The following is a 9885-nucleotide window of genomic DNA, read 5'->3' as shown; positions in this document are numbered from 1 at the left end:
TATGTAGCCAGGGGTATATGTCCCCAATATATGTAGGCAGGGGTATATGTCAGAGTATATGTAGGCAGGGGTATATGTCCCAGTATATGTAGCCAGGGGTATATGTGCCCAGTATATGTAGGCAGGGGTATATGTCCCCAGTATATGTAGCCAGGGGTATATGTGCCCAGTATATGTAGGCAGGGGTATATGTCCCAGTATATTTAGGCAGGGGTATATGTCCCAGTATATGTAGCCAGGGGTATATGTCCCCAGTATATGTAGGCAGGGGTATATGTCCCAGTATATGTAGCCAGGGGTATATGTCCCAGTATATGTAGGCAGGGGTATATGTCCCAGTATATGTAGGCAGGGGTATATGTCCCAGTATATGTAGCCATGGGTATATGTCCCAGTATATGTAGGCAGGGGTATATGTCCCAGTATATGTAGCTAGGGGTATATGTCCCCAGTATATGTAGGCAGGGGTATATGTCCCAGTATATGTAGCCAGGGGTATATGTCCCAGTATATGTAGGCAGGGGTATATGTCCCAGTATATGTAGGCAGGGGTATATGTCCCAGTATATGTAGGCAGATGTATATGTCCCCAGAATAGGTAGCCAGGTGTGCCCCAGCAGGAGGGGAGCAGCGCAGAGAAGAGGGAGAGCTATGGGCATAGTGGGGAAGGGCGGACGTCTCCCTCCCCCCCTTCCCTCACCTTAGGGGGCTCTACCTCCCTCGCTCGCTGTCCCCTCTGGAGTCCAGAACGAAGTGTGCAGTGGCTGGGAAGCGGGCGGAACTTGCCTCGTCTCGACGCAGGCGCCGGATGGATTAGCCGCTACTCTGGTCTGGTCCAGACCAGAGTGCGGCACCAGAACTTCCGGCGCAGGAGCGAGACGAGGTAAGTTCCGCCCGCTGCCCAGCCGCTGCACACTTCGTTTCGGACTCCGGAGGGGACAGCGAGCGAGGGAGGTAGAGCCCCTTAAGGTGAGGGAAGGGGGGGAGACGTCCGCCCTTCCCCACTATGCCCATAGCTCTCCCTCTTCTCTGCGCTGCTCCCCTCCTGCTGGGGGGGGCAGCGGGCGGCCAGGGCCGGGCAGATGCCCCAATTTGCCCTACGTGCGGACGCCCATGCACAGGGGGACAAAGAAAGGCACAAGGGGACATAAGGAGGCACAGGGGGACAGAAGGAGGCAGAGTGGGACTGAAGGAGGAAAAGGGGGGCAGAGGTAGCACAGGGGGACAAAGAAAGGCACAAGGGGACACTGTGGCAGCTACCTGCAACTTACACTAAGCAGATGCAGCAGAAGCAAGTATTATTATTTAGCACTGACATCTTCCGCAGCGCTGTACAGAGTATATATAGTCATGTCACTAACTGCCCCTTAAAGGAGCTCACAATCTAATCCCTACCAGAGTCCTATGCCTATGGGATGTGAGAGGAAACCCAGGCAGACACAGGGAGAACATACAAACTCCTTGCAGATGTTGATCTGGCTGGGATTCGAACCAGGGACCCAGCGCTGCAAGGCGAGAGCGCTAACCACTACGCCACCGTGCTGCCTGTGGAGTGAGGCTTAGTCAGGGGACATGGCTTAATCCAGGGGGGCATGGCTTAATCCAGGGGGCATGGCTTAATCCAGGGGGCATGGCTTAATCCAGGGGGCATGGCTTAATCCAGGGGGCATGGCTTAATCCAACAACATGGTGTCCCCTTCATATTATCATTTGAAATTAAGAAATATCATTTTAATGGATGCTAATAAAGTTTGGAACCAAATAAACACATTACTCAGTAGAAAATAATATATTTCCATAGATCTGTACATCAGCCCTGAAAGAGGGACAAATGAGGAGGAAAGAGGGACAGAGGGACTGGGTCCAGCTATATATATATATATATATATATATATATATATATATATATGTATATATATAGATAGATAGATAGATAGTAGATAGGATAGATAGATAGATAGATAGATAGATAGATAGATAGATAGATAGATAGATAGATAGATAGATAGATAGATAGATAGATATTGTAGATGATAGATAGATAGATAGATAGATAGATAGATAGATAGATAGATAGATAGATAGATAGATAGATAGATAGATAGATGGATAGATGATAGATAGATAGATAGATAGATAGATAGATAGATGATAGATAGATAGATAGATAGATAGATAGATAGATAGATAGATAGATAGAAAGATAGATAGATATGATAAAGACATAAAATGCAGCCTTTCACACTATGTCATATGTGAACCCCGCCTCACTCAGCCTCTGCTTAATTAAGTATTGCAGATTAGGGGCCATATCCTATTACCTCTCATTTAAAGGGGAACTGAAGAGAGAGATATGGAGGCTGTCATGTTTATTTCCTTTTAATCAATACCAGTTGCCTGGCAGTCCTGCTGGTCTATTTCTCTGCAGTAGTATCTGAATAAAACCAGAAACAAGCATGCAGCTAGTCTTGTCAGATCTGACTTTAAAGTCTGAACCACTGAAACACCTGATCTGCTGTATGCTTGTTCAGGGGCTATGGCTAATAGTATTAGAGGCAGAGGATCAGCAGGGCTGCCAGGCAACTGGTATTGCTTAAAAGGAAATAAACATGACAGCCTCCATATACCTCTCTCTTCAGTTCCCCTTTAACCACTTCACCCCAAAGCGGTTTTTACCCTAACGGACAAGAGCGATTTTCCCCTTTCAGTGCTCATCCCTTTCATTTGCCAATAGCTTAATCACTACTAATCACAATGAAATGATCTATATCTTGTTTTTTTCACCACCACTTAATCTTTTAGGGGTTGATATTTGTTTTCAGTAATTACTTTATTTTCTATGCATTTTAAAGGGAAAAACAAGGAAAAAAATGCACTATTTCTCCAATTTCATCCCCTATAGTTTTAATATAGACACTGCTACTGTACATAAAACCCACACATTGTATCTGCCTATTTGTTCTGGTTGTTACAAGATTTTAATTATGTCCCCTAGTACAAAGTATGGTGACAATATATTATTTGGAAATAAAGGTGTATTTTTTCTATGTTTTTTTTTTTTTCTACTATTTTCACCTGCACAGGAATGCACATGTGGGAGCGGGAGCGCACACGTGCACGCGCACAGGGGCAGCAGCACTGTCTGACTTGTAAAAACGTCCCTGAGCCGTTAAGAGGCTCTAGCAGGACGTTTTTATAAGTCAGCTTGTCCTTAAGTGGTTAATTTTGGCAATGGGGCATCGCCTAATCCTAATAAAGTTAAGATCCCCCGAGGCGGAAAAGAACTTGGTTCTTTACACAGTATCCAGTTACCCTTGTCATGCCTCCGGGAAGCAATGCTTTCCGGGCAGACATGAGCATTAGCATAGACCTGCAAAGAGCAGGTCTAAACCAGCTAACGCACGTCATCGCTGCTGCATCTGGGAGACCCCCAGAGCTCCCCGTTGGGTCGCTGCACACCTTAGAAGCCCCCCACGTAGCTCTGCTTGGCACCCCTGTAAACATACATACCGCCGCTAATCACCTGATGCCTCTCGACGCAAAGTCTGTTGCATCATTGCAATGTATCTAACACTGTAAATACAGAGCACATAGGAGCCCAGGCAAAGCATCTCTGAATCTGCAGCCGGGGCTCCCCATTGGTTCGCTGTCAACTCTGAACCAATAAAATGTCTCAGACAGCAGACCAATGGGGAGCTCCAGCTTCAGATTCAGAGATGCTTTGCCCAGGCTCCTAGACGCACAGTAATTACAGTGTTAGATGCACTGCAATGACGCAATGGATTTTGTGGTGAGAGGCGTCGGGTGATTTGCGGCGGTATGTATGTTTACAGGGGTGCCAAGCAGAGCTACATGGGTGGCTTCTAAGATGTGTAGTGTCCCAACAGGAAGCTCTGGGGGTCTCCTGAGACCCCCAGATGCTGTGGCGGAAGATGGCGGTGGCTGTTCGGCGGGTTGTGCGCATGTGTGGGGAGCGACTCCGTGTTGCAGAAGGACAGCACCACAGCGTAAACCTCACTCCCCATCGCCCGGTAATAGGAAGCATCACTCAGACTTTCGCTTGAGTAATGCTCTCTAACAATCAGCCATCGCGCGAAGGATATGGGCAATAGGATTTGGCGGTAATCCTCGCACGATGGCAAGGTGACAAGTGGCTCACATGTGCAAGCATCTTATCACCTGGAATAGGATATGGCCCCAGCTGTGAGTTATTTGCACTTCTTATTGTCTGACTGGCAGTTTGCGGACTACATATAAGTGGCAGGGTGCTGTCTGGGAGCGAGCATTTCTTCTGTGTTTGGTAAGTAGAAGGAGTGGTGGGGGAGGGATAATTACTGGTGGTGGAAGCTCTGGGGCTCGCCTGCGCTCCCCCCTTTTATGTTGCATACAGGTTTGGGGGGTCCCCAGTGGTGGCAGTGCTCAGGGCCCCCACCTGTCATGTGCATTAGTGTTTGCATATATTACCCACTTCACCTCAAAGGGTTTTTCCCCTTAAAAAACCAGAGCAATTTTCACGTCAGCGCTCCTTCCACTCATTCGTCTATAAATTTATTACTACTTATCACAACTAGTGATGGGCGAACACCTGGATGTTCGGGTTCGGGAAAGTTCGCCGAACATGGCCGAGATGTTCGGCATGTTCGGGCCGAACCCCGAACTTCCCGAACATCCCTATTTTGGGGGCCCTATGGGGTCGCAGGCATAAGGGGGGAGCATGCCCCGATCGCGGGGGGGGTCGGAAATTCCCCCCACCCCCTCCGCTAGCGCTCCCCCCTCTGCCCGCTTCCCCATTCAAAAGTTTCAAGAAGTACCTGTATAGCGGATGGCCTGGCAGTGGGCGGCACTGTGGAGTGAGGAGGAGGAGGAGTCCGGAGAGTGACGAGTTGAGGGAGGCCGGGCAGCGGGCGTGAGGTCAGCGAAAGGGCGGAACTTCCGCCCTTTCTCTGACCTCACGCCCGCTGCCCGGCCTCCCTCAACTCGTCACTCTCCGGACTCCTCCTCCTCCTCACTCCACAGTGCCGCCCACTGCCAGGCCATCCGCTATACAGGTACTTCTTGAAACTTTTGAATGGGGAAGCGGGCAGAGGGGGGAGCGCTAGCGGAGGGGGTGGGGGGAATTTCCGACCCCCCCCGCGATCGGGGCATGCTCCCCCCTTATGCCTGCGACCCCATAGGGGGGCCGTATTGCGGCCTGTTCGGCCGAACAGGGCCCTGTTCGCCCGAACAGGGGCCCTGTTCGGCCCTGTTCGGGGGCATACAGAAGTTCGGGGCGAACCCGAACTTAAAAGGCCGAACACCATGAGGTGTTCGGCCGAACTCGAACATCACCCGAACAGGGTGATGTTCTGCAGAACCCGAACAGTGGCGAACACTGTTCGCCCAACACTAATCACAACTAAACAATCTATATCTTGTTTTTTTTGCCACCTATTAGGCTTTCTTTGGGGAGCACATTTTGTTAAGAATTATTTTATTCTAAGTGTTTTATGAGGAAAAATAAAAAAATTGAAAAAAATGCATTATTTCTCAGTTTTCAGCCATTATAGTTTTAAAATAACACATGCTACCGTAATTAAAACCCACGTATTGTATTTGTCCATTTGTCCCGATTATTGCAACGTTAAAAATGTTTCCCTGGTACAATGTTTGGGGACAATATTTTATTTGGAAATAAAGGTGCATTTTTTTCAGTTTTGCACCCATCCCTGACTACAAGCCCATAATTTATAAGTAATAGTAATATATCCTATTGACGCACATATTAACAAAATTCAGCGCTTAAAGGGATACTGTAGGGGGTCGGGGGGAAATGAGTTGAAGTTACCCGGGCTTCTAATGGTCCCCCGCAGACATCCTGTGCCCGCGCAGCCGCTCACCGATGCTCCGGCCCCGCCTCCGGTTCACTTCTGGAATTTCAGACTTTAAAGTCAGAAAACCACTGCGCCTGCGTTGCCGTGTCCTCGCTCCCGCTGATGTCACCAGGAGTGTACTGCGCAGACACAGACCATACTGGGACTGCACAGTACACTCCTGGTGACATCAGCGGGAGCGAGGAGACGGCAACGCAGGTGCAGTGGTTTTCTGACTTTAAAGTCTGAAATTCCAGAAGTGAACTGGAGGCGGGGCCGGAGCATCGGTGAGTGGCTGTGCCAACACAGGATGTCTGCTGGGGACCATTAGAAGCCCCGGGTAAGTTCAACTCATCCCCCCCCCCCCCCCCCCCTACAGTATCCCTTTAAGGTAACTATGTATTTTTTTTTTCTTTGTAATTTTTTTTTTCAAAAATAAAAAAAGTCCTAACTACTGGGGAGTGTGGGAGGTCAGGGGTTAATTTAAAAAGGAAAAAATAAGGTATAAGGTCCTTTATTGAAAAAACAAATGTTGATGTAATTTTACTATTTGGCCACAAGGTGCCCTCGCAGGTGTCTTCTGTACGTGTACTATTAGTATGCAAACAGGAAGCACTGCGTGGGTGCCATCTACAGTAATAGACAGCTGCGGTCATTCACAAGGGGACTAATTCTGGGCATACACGGCTAGTTTCTTCTTATCAATCGAGCCGCTGATGGTTCGATTGATAATTTCTGACGTGTCCGATCACCAGGGCCGGCCCGCTCATGAGGCGGGGTGAAACTTTTGCCTCAGGCGGCAAACTTCTAGGGGCGGCACCCGCCCGCCCGTGGGTGCGGGGGGGGCGCCAGCCGCTGAGCCGGAGGGGTAGCGGGTAGGACGGGGGTATTGGGCCTAGCGGTGGGGAGGGGGGTCGGACCCCCCCCCCTCCCTTGCCTGGGTCCCCCGATCTGCACTCCCCTCCAGCTGTAAATAGGAAGCAGCTGATGCCCGATAGTAAGAGGCACGGGCGGGGAGGACTCACCTTTTCCACGTTCCAGCGTGCGCTCCACTGACGTCACTTCCTGCAACGCCGTCCACTTACAATACGGCGGCGGCAATTTTTTTCTAAATTTGCCTCAGGCGGCAAAAAGTGTAGGGCCAGCCCTCCCGGATCGATTCCGCCCTTGATCCCCGCGGGCGAACAATGGAAGAAAACGAGCGGCAGATAAGAAACGCCCGCGGGGACTAGCGGGAATCAATCTGGGCACCCGCGGGGATGTGCGGGGACGCGCCGGAATCTATCGATCGGCTCGATTCTGCCGCATAATCTATCCATGTATGCCCAGCATTACATCAATGAATGTGTTCCCATTCATTGATGTAATGGCTAACGATTGGTTGCGGTAACTAGCATGGTGGAGGTGGGAAGGGGGCACAGAATAGCTATGCCCCTGCAAGAAGTTATGGGAACTTGCAGGGACGTAGTTACTCATCCCAGGGGGAGGGGAAGTGGTTAAACTTCATTTGCAGCTCCTTATGCAGTTTAGTGGTGGTGGAGGGGAGGCGAATGAGAGGGAGTTTCCTGCACGCTGGTGCCCCCTGCTGGTCATATAGTCTATGGCCATATGCAACTGACCCTATCCTACAATGGCCTCGATTCATAAAAGTGCCTGCGAGCGGGGAAAGTCGAGCGGGGAAACACCGCTGTCGGTATTTCCGCCTTCAGGGAGGTAATTCATAAAAATGTTGCCTGTTGTGACAGGCGTGCGGAGATACTCCGCTGTAGGCAGGCGTTAGGCTGTCCTACGCATGCGGAAACAGGAGAAGCAGGCGGAGTCCCTCCGTGCGGTGTTCTCTCTGCAGCTGCTTGGGAGGTCTGTCCCATTCACTGCAACGGATTCCGCACGCTTCTCGCCACATCAGAGGTAGCGGTAATCCCCGTCCGCATACCGCTACCTCTAATCTTTATGAATTGACATTTGTTACTTTTGCTGTGATAATCACCGCGCAAGGCGGTGATTGATCACTCTGCTTGTGGATGTCGGCTTTTCATGCGGAAAAAGCCTTTATGAATACATATTTTGCTGTGTGGTCGGTAAAGCGAGCGGCTTTCTGCATTTCCTCATGCGGAAATGCTTTATGAATCGAGGCCAATATGTTCTGCCTCTGCTTAATTAAGTATTGCAGACTAGGGGCCATGTGCAATTCATCTTTTCTCCTAAGTGTTCTCCAAGGTGGTATTTTACACCTTAGCAATAAAATGCATTTTAAGCCACCAGCAAACAAGAAAATACTCCTAGTAGGTTTTCCACCTACTTTTTAGTACGTTTTCAGTCTCAGAGTGCTGCAGAGTTACAGAAGATGAAAATTATCCCCTAGGAAAAAATGTTGGAGAATAAGTGAATTGCATGTGGGCCCAGGTGTGAGTCGGGCCCCGTGCACAGCAAAAACCTCCAGCAGACCAGCAAAACGCTAGCGGTATTGGAGCAGATTTCAGAGCGATTCTAGGCATGTTCAGAGACGTTTTCTAAACATGCCGAGCGTTTTTGAAGCGTTTTTGAAGAAGATTACAAATATTGTTACAGTAAAGCTGCTACTGAACAGTTACTGTAAGAAAAATGTCTGGAGAACCGCTCTGATCTGGCGTTTTTCAGAGCGGTTTTCCACTTTCCTATACGTTAACGGGTCCATCTGAAAATGGCGCAGGGAGAAAAATGGCACACCGTTCTGCCGATAAATGTATCATAAAACGCTATTTACCGTTTTAAGGTAAATACAATAAAACGGTACATTTTCGTTTTATGCTACAGATTGCAGAGCGGTGCGCCATGAACAACATGCAGGGGGCTGGGGTCAGTAGTATAGGCAGCGGGGGCTGGGGGAGAGAGGCAGCGGGACACTGGAGGGCATAGGCAGCAGATGGATGTATGCAGAGGCACACGTTACCTTGTCCTGGGCCGGCGATCGCTCCTTCCCTCCGCTCCTTCAATTTGTTTGCTGTAGTCCTGCAGCCGGCCAATCACCATGCGGAGACTGAAGCCACATGGTGATTGGCCGGCTGCAGGACTACAGTAAACGAATGGAAGAAGTGCAGGAGCGGAGGGAAGGAGCGATCGGCGGCCGGGACAAGGTAACGTATGCCTCTGCACATCCTCCCCCGATGCCTATGCCCTCCAGTGTCCCGCTGTCTTTCTCCTCCCCCGACCCCCGCTGCATCTTTGAACACTTATAACACTATATAGCGTTATAAGTGTAAGGCACACTGCCTGCGCCATTTTTTAACACTTATAACGCTAAATAGCGTTATATAATGTAAGTCTATGGGGCGCCCTTTTTATCCCCCTGGCGCTGTGCGCCATTTTTAACTGACCCGACTTTAACATTGAGGCAGAAACACCACTGAAATCTAAACAAATGCTGCAGCCTGGAAGTTGTGGAAAAAACAAACCGCTCTGGTGTGCACCAGCCCATTGCAATACATTAGCCAAGCAGTTTTCCACCAGCAAGTGTTTTTAAAAACGCCCCAGAACCGCTCTTGATGTGCACCAGCCCGTATTTGCACTTCTTATTGGCTGACTGGCAGTATTCAGTCTCTATAAGTGGCAGAGTGCTGCCTGGGAGTGAGCAATCCTTTTGTGTCATATCAGAATGTAGCCAGTGTTTTCTGAAAGGTTTGTGGATTACAGTTGGTGTTATTATAGAGACAGACAATGCAGCTCCCACAGCAAAATCTTGTAATAAAGCCAGTTCTCACTGCCGTCACACAAGTGCTAATTTACTGACAGCAATCTATACTAAGATCTGATATGACCCACAGAAGAGAGCTAGAAACTTCTACCACCTGTTTCAAGTTTCAATCCAGGATTTTAACATGTAAAATGTAGTGAATGATCCCTGTGGTGGGTACGGGGGGGGGGGGGGGTGTACAGGTATGGGAGGGTGCGGATGGGAGGTATGGTGGGGTGTGAGGGGGGGGGAGGGGGTACAGGGATGGGAGGGTGCGGATGGGAGGTATGGTGGGGTGTGAGGGGGGGGGGGGAGGGGGTACAGGGA

The sequence above is a fragment of the Hyperolius riggenbachi genome, chromosome 3, assembly GCF_040937935.1.
Source record: "Hyperolius riggenbachi isolate aHypRig1 chromosome 3, aHypRig1.pri, whole genome shotgun sequence".
NCBI lineage: Eukaryota > Metazoa > Chordata > Amphibia > Anura > Hyperoliidae > Hyperolius > Hyperolius riggenbachi.
This window is presented reverse-complemented; position numbering follows the sequence as displayed.